General features: G+C 31.7%; 1 non-coding gene and 1 pseudogene across 1 annotated transcript; both read left to right on the plus strand.

The window, feature by feature from the left end:
- The first annotated feature begins 1,652 nt into the window (after nucleotides 1–1,652).
- On the plus strand, nucleotides 1,653–5,697 carry LOC112730487 (TATA-box-binding protein-like; annotated as a pseudogene).
- A 384-nt stretch (nucleotides 5,698–6,081) lies between these two features.
- TRNAY-GUA (transfer RNA tyrosine (anticodon GUA)) lies at nucleotides 6,082–6,173 on the plus strand. Its single transcript is given in 2 exon segments — nucleotides 6,082–6,118; nucleotides 6,138–6,173. It is a non-coding gene; the product is annotated as a tRNA-Tyr (tRNA).
- The last annotated feature ends 10,506 nt before the right edge of the window (nucleotides 6,174–16,679 follow it).

A 16,679-nucleotide genomic window follows, 5' to 3' on the forward strand; every position in this document is an offset into this window, starting at 1 on the left:
GTTGGGACCAACTTCTTAGGAGAAGGTCGGCGTCGAGTGAGAGCCAATCTTTGGATTGGGCCTTTTATTTGGACCTGGGCCCTAATGTTGGGACAGGGTATGAACAAGAAGTATAGAGAGAAAATAATTTTTTCTCTATTTTCTTTCTAACATTGGAGAGAAAAAAAATTAGTGAGTCCTACCAAATTTTTTTCATCTCTTTTTCTTTCTCTCTAATTTCCTTTCTCAACCAAGCAACGAAAAATAATCTGTTTTTTTTTAATTTTCTTTCCTCCATTTTTTTCTTTTTATTTTCCTTTCAAACAAACATAACTTCTTTAACTTTTTGGGATTCACTTTCACCATCGTCCAAAGTCAATTCATATATTACAAATGTGGCAATTGATAATTCATAATGGGTACTATGAGGCTGTTACTTAAACTGTTACTTAAACCAAAGAGTGAGAATAACAAACCCCATCCACTCCTAAAAAATAGCATTGCAATTAGATATCTTTTAAAAATTGTCCATCATTTAATCTTTAAAAAAGAGAGAAATTAAAAAATAGGTAACTTCTCATAAAAAATAAATAACTTTCTATGAAAATAGATATCTAAAGATAGAATAATGGACAATGTTTAAAGGATATCTAGTTGCTCTACTAAATCTTTCCACAACATAACCAAAAGAACAAATCCTTCTTTCACTTCCTCTTTTTTGTTCCCAAACATTTCTCTCTATATATAATAGGGGTGTTCATGGTCTGGGCTGGACCGAAGACCCAATTCGGTCCCGAACATTTTAGGAATTAATTTGGTGTGATTTCACCGGGTCTAAAATCGGGTATAGACCTCAAAAATAGACCCGATCATTATTTCGGACCAAATCCGAGTCAAGGCGAACCCGGCTTCACCAACCCATGTGCACCCTAAGGGAACTAAAAAAGGTATATATGTTTTAAATTAATTTTAATATTATGTTATATTAATTATAAGCTTATTGTTTTATTTTTAATCACACTTGTTGAATTAGAAAATATATCAAAGAAATATTAAATTAGAATTTATGGATAATTTCAACTTCAAATATGGATTTCAATTTTTCGATAACAAGTTTCTTCTTTATAAATAAATGCATCATAAATAAGTTTCTTCATAAATAAGTATCTTTATAAATTATTGTTAAAGCTTTAAAGACCCAGTTTTTACTCGGTTTGAACTCGGTGTAGTTATGACTTGAAAATATTTAAATTTTATCGGATTTAGAGCCGAATTAAAATATAAAAAATAAATCTGGTGTATATTTAGAACTGAGTCTAGGTTTAATTACTCTGTTGGTCCCTATAGTTTCGCGAAATTTTTAATTAGGTCTCTATACTTTTTTTTTCTTTTAATTAAGTCCTTGCACCAATTTTTTTTTAATTGGGTCCTTACACTTTTTTTTCTTTTTATTTAGGTCCCTATACCAATTCTTTTTTCTTTAGTTGGGTCCCTATAAAAAAATTAAGCCAATTACTACTAAGAGTGACTTAATTGAAAAAAAAAATAGTATAGAGACCAATTAAAAAAAAATATAGAAATATAATTAAAAATTTTACAAAAGTATAGTACTAACAGAATAATTAAACTAGACTCTTATATAACATCGTAGATTCAACAATTTGCATAATCTGCATCGCTTTCTCATATAAAAGAACCGTTCTTTCGAATTTTTCGCGCTCTCTTTATTCTCTCTTACACTCACCTCACTCCTCAAGACCTCAACTTCGTTTCAATTTTTCTAGATTTGTAGATTCTCGTTTACCCCTAACCCTAATCCGAACCTAATTTTGCGCTTAAATGTCCAATCTCGCTTGCTTGTTATCTCAATTGACGTATATATACAAAGCCTTCCTTTTATTTCATGTTTAATTAAGAGGAGAACACAGAATTTTGGGAGAATTGTATATAGTTTTTAGGTTTTCATTTTTACTTTTTCGTTCAACTCTTTTTGGGAAAGTATGGAATCTGAGTTCCTTTTTATTTTTTAGGGGGTTCTTTCGAAAAAAATGTTTCCCCGTATTACGAATAAGGGTCAATATATAGTATTGTGGGAAGAATTGTGTTCAGCTATTTATTTTTTCATTCTTTTCCCTAATTTTTGTTTTTGGGGACATTTTAAGATCTGGGTGTGTCTTTTTTTTTTGGGGAGGGGTTGTTAATAATTATTTTGGTTGAAATAGTTCCTTTTATGTAAGTAAAAAAAGAAGATGAAAATTTGGTAGATTGAGTGTAATGTTGTATAATAGTATTAGGGTTCATGGCTGACCAAGGATTGGAGGGTAGCCAACCAGTGGATCTGACCAAGCACCCCTCTGAGATTGTGCCTATCCTTCAGTGAGTATCTATCTGATCTTGATAATTTGTTTTCAACACCAAGTGTTTCATGTTTAGATATTACTAAGTGGTCACTTCATGGGTTGCAATGAGATTGCTAAGTCAGCGTTTTTATACGAAGGTCTTGAGCTCTTGAGCTATTGGTTGCAATTTTATCATGAATAAGTGGCCTGATGCTGAATTCCAATTCAAGCAATGTGTTCTAGTAATTGTGTCGGAGCATGCATTATGAACTTGTAACTAGTTAAACTTATCAAAAAATAAGACAGAAATTGTAACTATATAGTAAAAATCTTGCTTTTGTGAATTACAAGCTGAGTGGTAATGTTGTATCTCTGACTATGGTATGTCCGGTTGCCTTCTGGTTACATCTTCAGCAAACGAGGTTATGGGTTTTTACGGTTTTTTATCTTGGAGTATGTAATCACTTTGCTTCTATAAGCATTGGAACATCTAGTGATTTTGCTTAATTGAATAATCTGATAGTCAAGTTATTTGTACTTCAAAAATATTGTGTCAACGGTTAATTTGGACTGTAAGTTGGACCTCAAAACGATTTCACTTCAAGCTCGTAATGCAGAGTACAATCCCAAAGCAAGTTTCACTTAGTTGATATTGAAATCAACATATGCATCTTATTCAAAGCTTTACAAGCACTTTACTCTATCATAATTATGGTTTGCTTAGGAACTACATGTATTTTTTCCATGTATCTTGCTTTCCTCATTCTGGTTCGCCATTTCTACCCTGTGCTAATAGTTGTGATATCATCCCTTACAGCGTTTTGTTGCAGTGATTATGATGATCAGAGAACCAAAAACAACTGCCCTCATTTTTGTATCTGGCAAGATGGTATGTTTCTTAATATTCACCTAGTACTTCTGTCATAAATGATGATAGTGGATATCACTGTACTCAAATAAAAAGTTGGTGAAATTTTTTATCGAGAAACTATTTTTGCTAATTTGAGCGTGAATCTTTGATTCATTGTATGCTATCATGATTTCAATAATGCTCATGCTTTGTGATTTTATTCATGATTTGATGATCATTGTTGCTTTAGTTGAATTTGTCTCTTTATGCTTTGGCTTGCATTCCTAAAGTTAATTTCCATTGGTATGGCTAGGTTTGTACTGGAGCAAAGAGTGAGCAACGGTCTAAATTGGCTGCAAGAAATTTATGCATTATTCTTTTCTATTTATCATGTATGTTCCTGAATATTCCTGAAATGGAGCTTAAATAGACAGGTCAAATATGTTGTTTGTTATAGTTTGGTTATAACCCTGCTCATTCTGTAGTTTGGAGTAGAATAAAGTACTTATTTGTCTTCATCCTCTTTGCATTTGCATGAGTATCCATTTTCTTCTTTCTTCATATGGCGGGGTTAGGAAGCTCTTTATTCCTACAAGTTTGTATCATTGTCTAATTTTACATTTTCTTCCTTCAGTATGCTCAAATTATCCAGAAGCTTGGTTTTCCGGCCAAATTTAAGGTAATACTTCTATTATATCTTGTTATTTTTACTAAATATTTTCAGTCTTTCCTGTTATATCTAATAGTATTTGACTCATTTTGTTTCATGCTTCAGGATTTCAAGATTTAGAATATTCTTATCTCTTGTGATGTCAAGTTCCCCATAAGGCAGGCTTGAGGGTCTTGCATATTCCCATACTGCTTTCTCAAGTGTAAGTTATTAACCTATTATTTAACAAACCAGGAGTGCTAGGTAAACAATGACCATCTTGAACAATATGAACAACCACCAATCAAATAAAAATACAATATATCCTAATTTAATGCTACTAATTAAATTTAGAGTAAAGTATCTTTTTGTCCCTAACATTTGGGGTAAGTCCTATTTGTGTCCGTAACGTTTAAATCGTCCTATTTGTATCCTTAACGTTAATAAAAGTGATTCAATGTTATTCTACTATCAATTATACTAACAAATCAGATTATATTTTTCAATTATTCTCACTTGGATGTATTCATTCTCAATTAGATCTCACTTGGATGTGTTCGATTTTAATATTATATCCACTATTTGTGTTTAGATTCAATTATGTCCATAGAAAAGTGAATTATATAAATGTTGTAGGAATTAATTTCAACATTTGATGAGCTATTTTTCGGAGTAGATCATCGATTCTATCCCAGACATTTGTATTCTAAGTTCAAGAAGAGATTTTTAAAACTCAAACCATGATGTGTAATTGACGGCAGGATAACATTGAATCACTTTTACAAACGTTAGGGATACAAATAGGACGATTTAAACGTTAGGGACACAAATAGGATTTACCCCAAACCCCAAACGTTGGGGACAAAAACGATACTTTACTCTTAAATTTAGGATTAATTTATTCTTTTAACTCTATTAATTCATATTGTTCACACATTGTTCAAAAATATTGTTGATTACCTATATTTTTCCTTAACATTATTATTTTTTGAACGGTTTTGGGTTGGTTTGGGCATCTCATGACTTCTACATTAAAAATTATTACATCGAGATTGAATTATGTACCCTTTGAGATATTATATATAGAGTGTTAATGTTGCAAGCATGAGGAGTCCATGAAGTTAGTCTCACATCAAAAAAAGTAAAGAAGAGTGAGTAGTTTATAAGATGAGATAATCCATTAAAGTTAATTCTCTCGTTTGATTCTTCCCCAAAATCTCCCTAATAGTCAAGAGCTTCCCAAAGTAGTCCAACAAAACTTGTTGGGGGACGTGTCCCGTGGTGTTTTGCTTTGCTGTGTGATGGTCTGGTGGTTTTTTTCTAGCAAAAGGTTGTTTTTTCATGTTTGCCTTGTACACTAAGTCGACACTCTAACTCACTTCTCGCCTTTGAATGTGCGTGGTATTCATTCATTTAGCAGATTCCACACCCCATCCAAGGGGAGAAAGGGGATGCGTGTTAGTTTCAGCACGAGACTACAAATATCATCTCTCTCTTTTTTTTGTTTAATTTTTATTTTAAGGGTCCTAACGAAATATTTGATTGAGACAGATTTTTGTTTAAGGGCAGGAGTAAAGTGCCACTAAAGGAATGAAGTTCCATGAAACTGTAAATATTAAGACAAGAAAAAAAAAAAAGAAACATCTAGATTGAGAGGGGTAAGTCCTATTTTCTAGACTTCTAGTAAAGTGAAGCACATTGTTGTCCTAATCTAATGTACATTTCAAAACAAAACATGATTTTGTAGAGGCAGAAAAGAGTGAGAAGAGAAAAAGACAAAAAAATATGGAGGAGCTAGTCAGAAATAACATTTTTTTTTACAATAGTTTGACAACATTTTAGACTTGATTTATTTATTATTATTATTATTATTATTATTATTATTATTATTGTACTATTAAATGTTGCTTTATTTAAATTTCTTCCAAGTCAAATTTACCGTCTAAAATTACTAGTGAAATTAAGAAGGGAAAATGGATTGGAAGAAGTTACTTACGATAAGTTAAAGAGAAGTTAGTAGTAAAAAATAGAAATATATGAATTTAAATTCCTCTATTTTACTTAGTATCCTATAACTGTAACCTAACTTTGAAAAAAAAAAAAAAAAAGAGGATGGTCTGTAGAAGGTATATCGATTTTCATTTCACGTTAATATCAACAAAAACTAGTAGTTTGTCTTGATGAGCTTTCTATTGATTGATTGTGAAAGCTGATAGTTGACAAAGTTAAGATTAAAATAAATGATATCTAACCATGAATACAAACCGACCTTAGCTCAGTTGGTAGAGCGGAGGACTGTAGTAGGAATACCCTAATAGAAATCCTTAGGTCGCTGGTTCGAATCCGGCAGGTCGGAAACTTTTTATTTCTAACGTTTTTTGGTGGTTTGGAGATGGACAAAATCCTCTGGATTTGAATTACCTAGGGTCCAAAGTTCATTCTTACGGGCCTAGAATCTGAAACGGGAAATATAAACAGACTTCACCATGGGTATTGACAAAAATGAGCAATGGATTTACCTTTTTGAAATTATTGTAGAACCCACTAGTGTAATCAAGCCTATGATGTAGGAAGATGAATAGGGCAAAAAGCATGACCCAAAAAAAAAAAAAAAGAATAGAGCAAAGGAAAACAAAAAGTAAAAAAAAAAAAAAAAAACATAGTGTTGTAAATAGATAAATAAAAAAGACAAAATAAATATAAAATAAAAAACTTTAGTATTCATATTTACTAATATTATTAGCTCAATATAATAGAAGGTTGTAGAAGGCTTAGAGAACGGGGGTTGAATCTATGACCTTCTTTTAAGTTACTGTAATAACCCTTTTAAAACTAACTTGAAATCTGAATCTGTTTGAACTCAGCAGCGGATAATTTATGAGACAATTTCATTTTGTCTCATGAATATCAGAAAACAGAACAGAGCAAGAAAGAGAGAAGCTGACACCATCATGTATTCTGGTTCGGTTGCCTTGTGCAATGCAACCTACGTCCAGTCTCCACTACAACAGTAGTGGAATTTTCACTATAGTTAAAGTATTACATACATCACAGGATTCACACAATCCTTTCACACTCAAGTTCTAACCTAACTTGACTTGGTTATGCTAATACCTAACTCTTCCTCTTAGTGCTAACCCAACTAAGAAAGGGGTACCTCACAGGTATAGGACACAAGACACAGACTTAACCTAAAGAAATCTGAAATAACTCTAGGGTTTTAACTCATGTGTATCTCTCTATCTTTTTTCTCTCTTAGACTCTTTCAATGACTCTCTCATTTAGCCTTTTACCTCAAGAAATTACAGAAAGATAAATATTGAAAAGTAAATTACAATCTGCAAAACATGAAGGAGATTGACTTAACAACAACCTCTTTGCTATGTGATAAACCATATTTGCTAGCTTCTGATTCAGTTCTTCATTCTGGCGGAATGCTCCTTTGACTAGGAAGCACTGTCCAAGTAGATGAACTTCTTCAGAGAGCTCTTCTCAGAAAATACACCTCAAGAACACTGGTTATCTTTCCTTGACTTCAGAACGGTGAGAAAACCTCTTTTGTATCTCCTTGCATGTTGCTGAGTTGCTCTCTCCTAGGTCAACTCTCGAGCTTTGTGCTTCACCAACTCACCATCTCACTTTTTTCCATTAATCCTCAAAATAGGAATATTGGTTCTAACCTTCTCTTGTTGACCGAAAGCCGTATATGCACAGTAGTGAAGAGCAGCGATCATCTTTCTCATGTAACCCAGAATCAATAGGCAGAACGTTGAAGATGAAGAGAAGAAGATATGATGCATGTTTACAGAAATGGAATTATCTTTTAGCTTCTGACTTCTTGATACAGTTTGATGTGGATGATTAGACTTCAACCTTTTGCTTAACCTTCTCTTTCTTGCTTCTTTGGTGAACAACTTAGGGACTAAGCTTTCTCTTTCTCTTTCTAAGTTCTGACTGAATAGAAAAAAGTGTACGTTGCTTTTGGTGAAGGCAAATTGGAAAGGTTTGAATGAGAGAAGCAATCGGGCTTGGATCGGGTTTGATTTGCTTGGCCCGTCTGATTCTTTTCTACTTTACTCCTTGGAGAATACAGCTTGAGAGGGATAACTTGGGTTTGGATTATATTCACTTACCATTCAACCCATTTTGAATTCCTTGCTTAATTAATTTGGGATTTAAGTGAGTTCTAGTCCGTTTGTGTTTCTGGTTTGATCTCCATTCTATTGGGCTGCTTCTTTCTTTCTTTTGGGCCTGCAACACTTAACCAAATTCAATTAAAACTAATTGGGTAATTACTCCAATAATCTAATGTTTGTCATCATCAATTATGTTAGTTAATTTCTTAGAGAGAGAGAGAGGAGTGTCTTATATATTGTTATTGTGTTGTGTATGTATCTCAGACTATGACTTCCTATTTATATAGGTATAATGTTTATTTTTTTAAACTTTATTAAGTTCAGTTCATATTGAGAATTTGAATATTTCATTATAGAAAAATTGAGTCGCCCATTTTATGAAGAAAATCACAAATTATTAAATAGGCATCTATCCATACCAGATATCAGAACACATGGAATCTTATCATGCTATAAGATAAATAATAAATTATTCAAGAATAGCTGATTCTTTTTTATATTATTAATTGTAGAATAATCAAGTTATACTTAGTATCCTATTATAAATAACTATGTTAGATATATATTAAAATTAGTCACTAATATATAATATACATTAAAAATAAATTAAATTATACATATATCTATACAAAAATATATAATTGCTAATTTTAATATACATATAAAATCTTTTCACAATTTGTTGTAACTTTCTACAAATAGATCAGGTAATAAGTATGTTAGAGTCCAATTTCATATTTTCTTCCACATTTCTTCTAGTCAACCTTTCGGCTAAGATCGAACATGTTTAATTTATAAGAGATCAACCATGCTCCTAACTTAAACTTGACACTAATGATTAAAAAAACAAAACTAGTAGTAAAATATTTACCCTTTTCATTGATTCAATGGATTTAGATTACCCTTATCATTGATTCAATGGATTCAGCATCCACATCAAAATTTGTTGTCCATGTGCAATATAATTCACTTTCATAAGACGATTCATATAAGTTGATAAGTTTTGTCATGTCATATGGATTCACAATCTCATATGATCTATTCCTATCAAATTCTTCTGTTTGTATATATCTAGGACTGCTGCTATTTGTAATATTCCACCAACCGTTATTATTATAAAAATATATGTTCTAAAATTTTATTTCGGTGACAACAAACATGAACGAAATAAGTTGTAGTGTCGAATTTTGTTTTTGATATTGCCGTACATTTAAAAAAAGAAAAAAAAATGATCATCTTTTTTTTTGTAATTTTGGACAGTTCAACATCAACTACTATTATCTACCCTAAAATTGATTCCTATAAATCATATTTAGTTTATATTGGATATAATTAATAACTGTTGAAAAAAATAATTTCTTTCATTTTTATGAATATTTTTTTAGATGGCGGCCGTACATGGCTTATGACCTAAACAAGTGATAATTAGAGTGGCCATTGACCAATATTAGTTGGAATCTGGTGATATCAGTTGTGTTCGGAATAATTAAGATTCAAATTAATGTTGTTAGGCCATGTTTGACAAGCATTGGAATTGTGATTGTGGAGTGAAAAAATGGCAAAATGCTAATGGTTGAGATCACCACATACCGTGGGTATGGATATAAATAACTTATATATGGATGGATACGAAGAATATATAGATAACGAAAAATAATGTTGAATAAGTGTATAAAAAGTTTTACAAAAAAAGTCACAAAAAATTTATTTTAAAATGGATACAATTTTTTTTTTTAACAAAATTACATAAATTTTTTTTAAATAATAGAACATAAAGAGAACAAAAAGAAAAATACATAAACAAATCAGCAACAGAATAAAGAGGAGGAAAAAAGAAAAACATAAAACATAAAACATGAGAGAAAAAGAGAAAAAAAAAAGTCTTGTTAATCTATTACTATTGAATTATAAAAACTCTCCCACTCATACTAATTTAATTTTAATAGCAAATCTTAACTCTTAAATTTGTAAAAATTTACTCTTAAAATTTGACTTATTAAAAGTGAAATCTTGTGAATTTATAAGCTAAACCTTAATTAAAATGTGTTTTCGGTTAAAGACAAGACAAAGACCGAAATAAAATTATATAGATAAATTTTTGTTAATGTTACAAGTGTGAGAGTATATGAAGGTAGTTTTACATCAAAGAAAACAAAGAAGAGTAAAAAGTTTATAAGATGAGAGACTCGTTAACTTGACACCTTAAAGTTTTAAGTTTGATGTGATGTCTTATCATTTTATGTTCTCTAACAAAAAAGATTGAGGAGTTTATAAGATAAGAGATTTATTAACTTGGCACCTTAAAGTTTTACGTTGGATGTGGTGTATTTTCATTTTATGTTTTCTCATTTAGTTCATCTCCGAAGTCTTTCCGATGATTAAGAGCTTTCCACGGCACCCCAACAAGTTGGACATTTTCTCTTCTTTGTGAGGCTCAAGCCCAATTTTTTGGGGTGTCTCCTTGCACCCTTGTGTCACTATCCTAATTAGATTTTTAGGGGTTATTGAGAGTGAGAGAGAGAGTAGCCATAAAGTGAGAGAGAAGAAGAAAAAATAGAATTTTTATTTTTGTGCAAAGCAACAGATTTCAAACGATAGTTTCTCATTCATTCGGTCTGAAATTTGAACTGCAGCTTCACTTCATTTTGTTCTTCATTCTAAATGGTAGAGATTTTGATTGGAGATCTACATAGGTAGAAATCTATTTTGAACAGTAGCTCTGTTATTGGGTATTTTTTCATCTTGTTACTCATTTGTCAGTTTTGGTACTTTGGTATTTTGGCTGATTGTATGCACAATTTATGCTTTATTTAATACTCTCTTGTACCTCATATTTGATTATAGCCATTTTCCTGATTTTGGGGACTCGTGGTTTTTACCTCTCACATTGAGGGAGATTTTCACATTAAAATATCTGTGTGCTCTTGTTGTTACTTTAGTTGATATATTTAATTGCTTATAGTTGCTGCCATGTTATGTTGTGAGCGCTTCCATATTGTTCTTGTATTGGATATTTGTATTGTTTTTTTTATTGGGCTCTTTCATATTGGTATCAGAGTTTGTTGGTATTTTTCTGGGTTTGATTCTGTGAACAATAGAGATTAATACTAATATTAGTAGGATGATCACTTTTAATGGCCCTAATTATGATTTGTGAAAGTCGAAGATGGAAGATCTGCTTTATGTTAAGAATTTTCATCAACCAATTTTTGGTACAAAGAAGCCTAATAATAAATCTGATGATGATTGGATTTTGATACATAGACAAGTTTGTGGATATATTAGGTAGTGAGTTGACGATAATGTGTTGAACCATATTATCGGAGAGACACATGCTCGGACCCTTTGGATTCAACTTGCATAGTTGTATCCTTGAAAAATTGGGAATAATAAGATGTTATTAATTAAACAGTTGTTAGATTTGAAATATACAAATGAGATATCAATGACATATTACTTAAATAACTTCCAAGAAATCATGAATCAGTTATTTTTCATGTGTATCAAGTTTGAGGAAGATGTTCAAGAATTGTTACTTCTTGGCTCTTTACCAGATTTGTGAGACATTCTCAACATTTTATTGTCTAATTCTACTCCTGAGGGTGTAATCTCTATGAATCTAGTCAAGAACAATGTTTTGAATAAAAAAATGAGAAGAAAGTCACAAGATATATCAGCTACACATTTAGATGTTTTGGTTTTTGAGTCTAGGAAGAGAAACAAAAGTCGAAGTCCTAAAAGTAGAGAACAAAGTAAAAGCAAATCTCGAGGAAGGTATAAAAATATTGAATGTTATCATTATGGTCATAAGGGGCATGTGAAAAAAATTTTTGACAGTTAAAAAAGGAGAAAGTCAAGGCAAGTAAAGACAATAGCACAAATAAAGATAATAGTAGTAATGAAGACAAGGTCAATGTAACTCATGATTTTTTTTCTTGTTGAGGAGTTTGAATCTGTTAACTTTGTTGATAATAGCACTAATTGGTGATTGACAGTGATGTTTCTATTCATATTACATCTAGCAGAGATTTGTTTACGTCTTATACTCTTGGTAATTTTTGCTGATGTGAAAATGGATCATCAAGGCATTCCAAAGTGTGTCGGTGTTGGACATGTAAAAAATATAAAAAAATAAAAATAAAAATAAAAATAAAATAACATTATAACAGAACTATAATCAACTCAGAAAACGAATAAAAAATTTAATAATAACAAAATTATTAAAACAAATATTGTAAATAAGATAAACAAATCAACTAATTTTCAAGAACATCATTTTTTACTCAAAAACAAAAATTTTTCGGTTTAACAAAATATTTAAGAACTCCAAATGTACAATAAGCTTCCCAAATTGAAACCATAAGATAAAGATCGCGATGAATCATGAACACTCAAATCTAATAAGATTTAACATGGTGAGTGGCAAAGACAAAGACGAGAAGGAGAAGAAAAAGACACACTGCGAGTAGAAGACGACAAAGATGCGATGGAAAAAGAGGAGAAGATGAAGATGCGACGCCAGGACAGACGAGAAAAATGCGACGTTAGGAGGAAGAGGAGAAGATGATAGCGGCGTTGCGAAGAGAAGAAGAAGCCTTTGGCAACAACAGCGTTTGGAGACGTTCGAGGCGTCGCGACGGTAGCGACTGAGAGATGAGTGTGCGACAACGGTGGTAAAGAGAAGAGTGTGGCGATGATAGAAGCTCAGAAAAAAACGATCGAGTTTATGAGTTCTTTGTTTTTAGTAATTAGAGCTTTTGATTGATTTGGGGTAATTTGGAGCTTTAGAATTGGCCCTGACCCAACTCTTATTTTAGGGGTCTGTTTAGGGTTTGGGCTTTTATATATATATATATATATAGGACCATGGGCTAAAAAAAATTAAAGGGCTTAGGGTCAATTCTAAGGTGAAAATTTGGGAGGACAATTGGATATTAAAAATGAATAAATTACAGGAATATAGAAAGCTTGAAGTTGAGTATGTCAAAGATTTGTTAAAGGAGGGAGAAGGGTGAAATTTAGGTAAGCTCACTACTTGGTTCAGACAAGAAGATATAGAAAAAATTATAGAACCCTAGTTAGTATTATCGATAGAGAAAAAGACACATTGCGAGTAGAAGACGACAAAGATGCGATGGAAAAAGAGGAGAAGATGAAGATGCGAGGTCGGGACAGACGAGAAAAATGCGACGTTGGGAGGAAGAGGAGAAGATGATAGCGGCGTTGCGAAGAGAAGAAGAAGCCTTTAGCAACAACAGCGTCTGAAGATGTTCGAGGCATCGCAACGGTAGCGACTGAGAGATGAGTGTGCGGCAACGGTGGTAGAGAGAAGAGTGTGGCGATGATAGAGGCTCAGAAAAGAGCGATCGAGTTTATGATTAGGGTTCTTTGTATATATATATATATATATATATAGGGCCATGGGCTTAAAAAAATTAAAGAGTTTAGGGTCAATTCTAAGGTGAAAATTTGGAGGACAATTGGATATTAAAAATGAATAAATTATAGGGATGTAGAAAGCTTGAAGTTGAGTATGTCAAAGATTTGTTAAAGAAGGGAGAAGGGTGAAATTTAGATAAGCTCACTACTTGGTTCAGGCAAGAAGATATAGAAAAAATTATGAGAACCCCGTTAGTATTATCGACAGGAAAGATAGATTTATCTAGCCTTGTACATTTGAAGGTTGTTATTCTGTTAGGTCAGGGTATAAGGTGGCGAGAAAAAAAAATTTAAGGGTTGGAGTAGGGAGCCCTTTGCCAAGTGAGGATATTAAGAATTTATTTTAGAAAATATGAGGATATCAGATACAAAAAAAATTAAGATGTTTTAATGGAAAGCTACCCACAACATAGTGCCGGTGTATGCTAATTTGCATAAGAAAAAAATTACTAACAATTTTATGTGTCTCATTTGTTTGTAAGAACCAGAGACAATAGAACATGCAATGTTATTATGTCCATGGACTAGGGCACCATAGTTTGGATTCCAAATTCAATATAGTCCAACGCCACAAACAATTACAAGTTTCGGTACATAAATGCTTAAACAGATAAGAAGAATTAGAAAAGAGGGGAGAAAGTCAAAATATGCTCATCAGTAAACTAGCTTCCCTAACATGAAAAATATGAAAATCAAGGAATCAAGTAATTCATCAAAATGTCAGCATCAATCTAAAGACAACTATAAAGAGAACCAGATTTATGGAATAGGACTTCACAGGTAAGGAAGAGTAGCAAAAAGTTGAATCACATAGGACTAAAAGGGACAGGGTTAGGAGGATTATCTGGAGACCACCACCATTGAACTGGGTCAAGATTAATATTGATGCGGCATACAAAAAGAGTTCTGGAAGTGGAGCAATATTAGTAGTAGTTAAAGATCATAGGGGGAAGATGATTACAGGTTCTGTAATGAGGGTCAAGGCTAGTTCAGCACTAGTAGCAGAGGCAATGGTAGTTAGGAATGCTCTGATAATATCAAAAATTTTGCAAATGGAGAATGTAATCTTTGAAACTGATTCACTTACCATAACACAAGTTGTTAAATCCAGAGGTAATATAGGTGAAATACAACCTATACTCCAGGACATTAAAATGCTGATGGAGAATTCTGATAAATGTGGTCTGACATGGGTACCCAAAAAAGATAATGTCTTAGCCCATTTCATAGCAAAATTAGCTGCAACGAATAATCTAGGGTCTCGATAGAATGATTTTGAACAGAGAGACAATAAGACCAATTCGAAGTTATGAAGAGCATATCACAAGCATAAATGCAGACAATTTGGACATTGAAGCTGACAGAAGGGGTGATAGTGAAGAAGGAAGCCATGACCCAATTAGGAGAGGAAGGAACAACAATCAAAATTTACAGCGGTGTGACGTCAGATCTTATGCTGAGACTCAAAACAACATGCAGCAGTATCAACCTTAAGAATCGTCAATGGTGGGCAAGCTTAACGGAAATGGAGGAGAGAGAATTCTGCAAGATGGAGTAGATTAGAGGGTCATGAGTATCGGCAACGAGGGAAGGCAATTGTGGGTGAAAAACACTGGCGCAGACAACAAGAGTACTCATCGGCAACATCAGGAAGACGGCGGTCAATTTTGCATGCCAAGAAGTGTAGCAGAAATTGAAGCAAACCCAGCAAACCTGATTAGAGATAAGTCAGGAATTCTATGCCATGGCCAGGATGGCATCGTAGCAAGTGACAATGAAAAAAACATGGTGATGTTTTCCAACGACAATGGCGGTTCACACTACGGCAACGCACAGAGGCAATAGACACGGTGATGACGAGGTATAAGAGCTGCGTCTTCTTCGCATGAGGGAGGCAACATTGCAGTGTTGATTTATTGGAAGTTTTAACCATGGAAATGGAACGGAGCTGCAGCCTGTAGATTTGGGAAAGAAGGAAGATCAAGTTCAGGTCGAGTTGGGATATGAGTGTTGTTGGTCTGGGTCTTTTTGGGCACCAGACACTGACAAAAAAAATTATATGTATGATTTGTGTTTTATTTGAGACTCTTGTATTTCATATTTGATTATAGTGGAACTATTTTTTTAATTTTGGTGATTTATAATTTACTTCTCACAGTAAAGAGGTTTTCTACGTTAACTATCGATATGTTCTTGTTGTTACTTTAATTAATATATTTACTTGTTTATAATTATTGTCATATTATATTATATTGTGAATGTTTTCATATTATTTTTGTATTAGATATTTATGTTATTTTTGCTACTGTATTATTTCGATTTTATTATTAGGGTAACATTATGATGTTGAAAAAAAAATTTTTCAGTTAGTGCTAAAAGTATGTATTATAAGAAAAAGAACAACACGTGTCTATGTTGTTGGTAAAGTCCTAGACAATTCTACAGTGTGGCAGAGAGTACTATATGAGATAATTAATTAGATAATCTCAACTCATGCGTTAATGAAGATGATCATGATTTTGGGGTTTTTTTTATGGTCCAGCAACAATTTAGTAAATAATGGGCTTACACTAAGGTTTGGATTTTTTGGTTGTAATATTGAACAAAGATGAAGTGATTAAAATATATGATGGGTTGTATTAAGAATGGAGTTATAAAAAAAAAAATTTTAAACATATATTTAAAAATTTTTACTGGACTAATTTTTTTTGTCAGTTTGATATAGTATGCAGTTATTTTTTTTATTGAGAAAAATGGTAATTGTTAATTTAGTTATTGGAATTGTTATGACAAAAAAAATTAAAATTGTAAAAAATAATTTATTACTATTAAATGTGTGTTTAGATTGAAGTTTATAAATGAAAAGTTGCATAAAATTAATTTTGATTAAAAATAAGCTGAAATTAGCATAGTTTATGTTTGTCAAGTTTTTATATTAAAATAAATTATAATAAACTAAGAAGCCATTTAGATTATATTATTTAAAATTATTTTTAAATAAAAAATTATTAAAAATATAAATTTAAATAGTTATTTGAATTAATCACATTTGTAATAAAAATTAATATTTATTTAGTGAATTAAAATTAGCATAAGAAATTGACAAAATGTTATAAATATTATTTTAATATGATTCTATTGTTAGTTAAAGTTAGTTTTTTTATTTAAAAATAAAAAAATTAAAATTTGTAATTTTTTAAATTTAAAAGTATTGATAATTAACGTTGTAGAATAAATTTTAAAATAAGTAATTTTAATTAAAAAAATATACTCCTAAAATTTAAGGG

Source organism: Arachis hypogaea, chromosome 12 (assembly GCF_003086295.3).
Source record: "Arachis hypogaea cultivar Tifrunner chromosome 12, arahy.Tifrunner.gnm2.J5K5, whole genome shotgun sequence".
Taxonomy (NCBI): domain Eukaryota; kingdom Viridiplantae; phylum Streptophyta; class Magnoliopsida; order Fabales; family Fabaceae; genus Arachis; species Arachis hypogaea.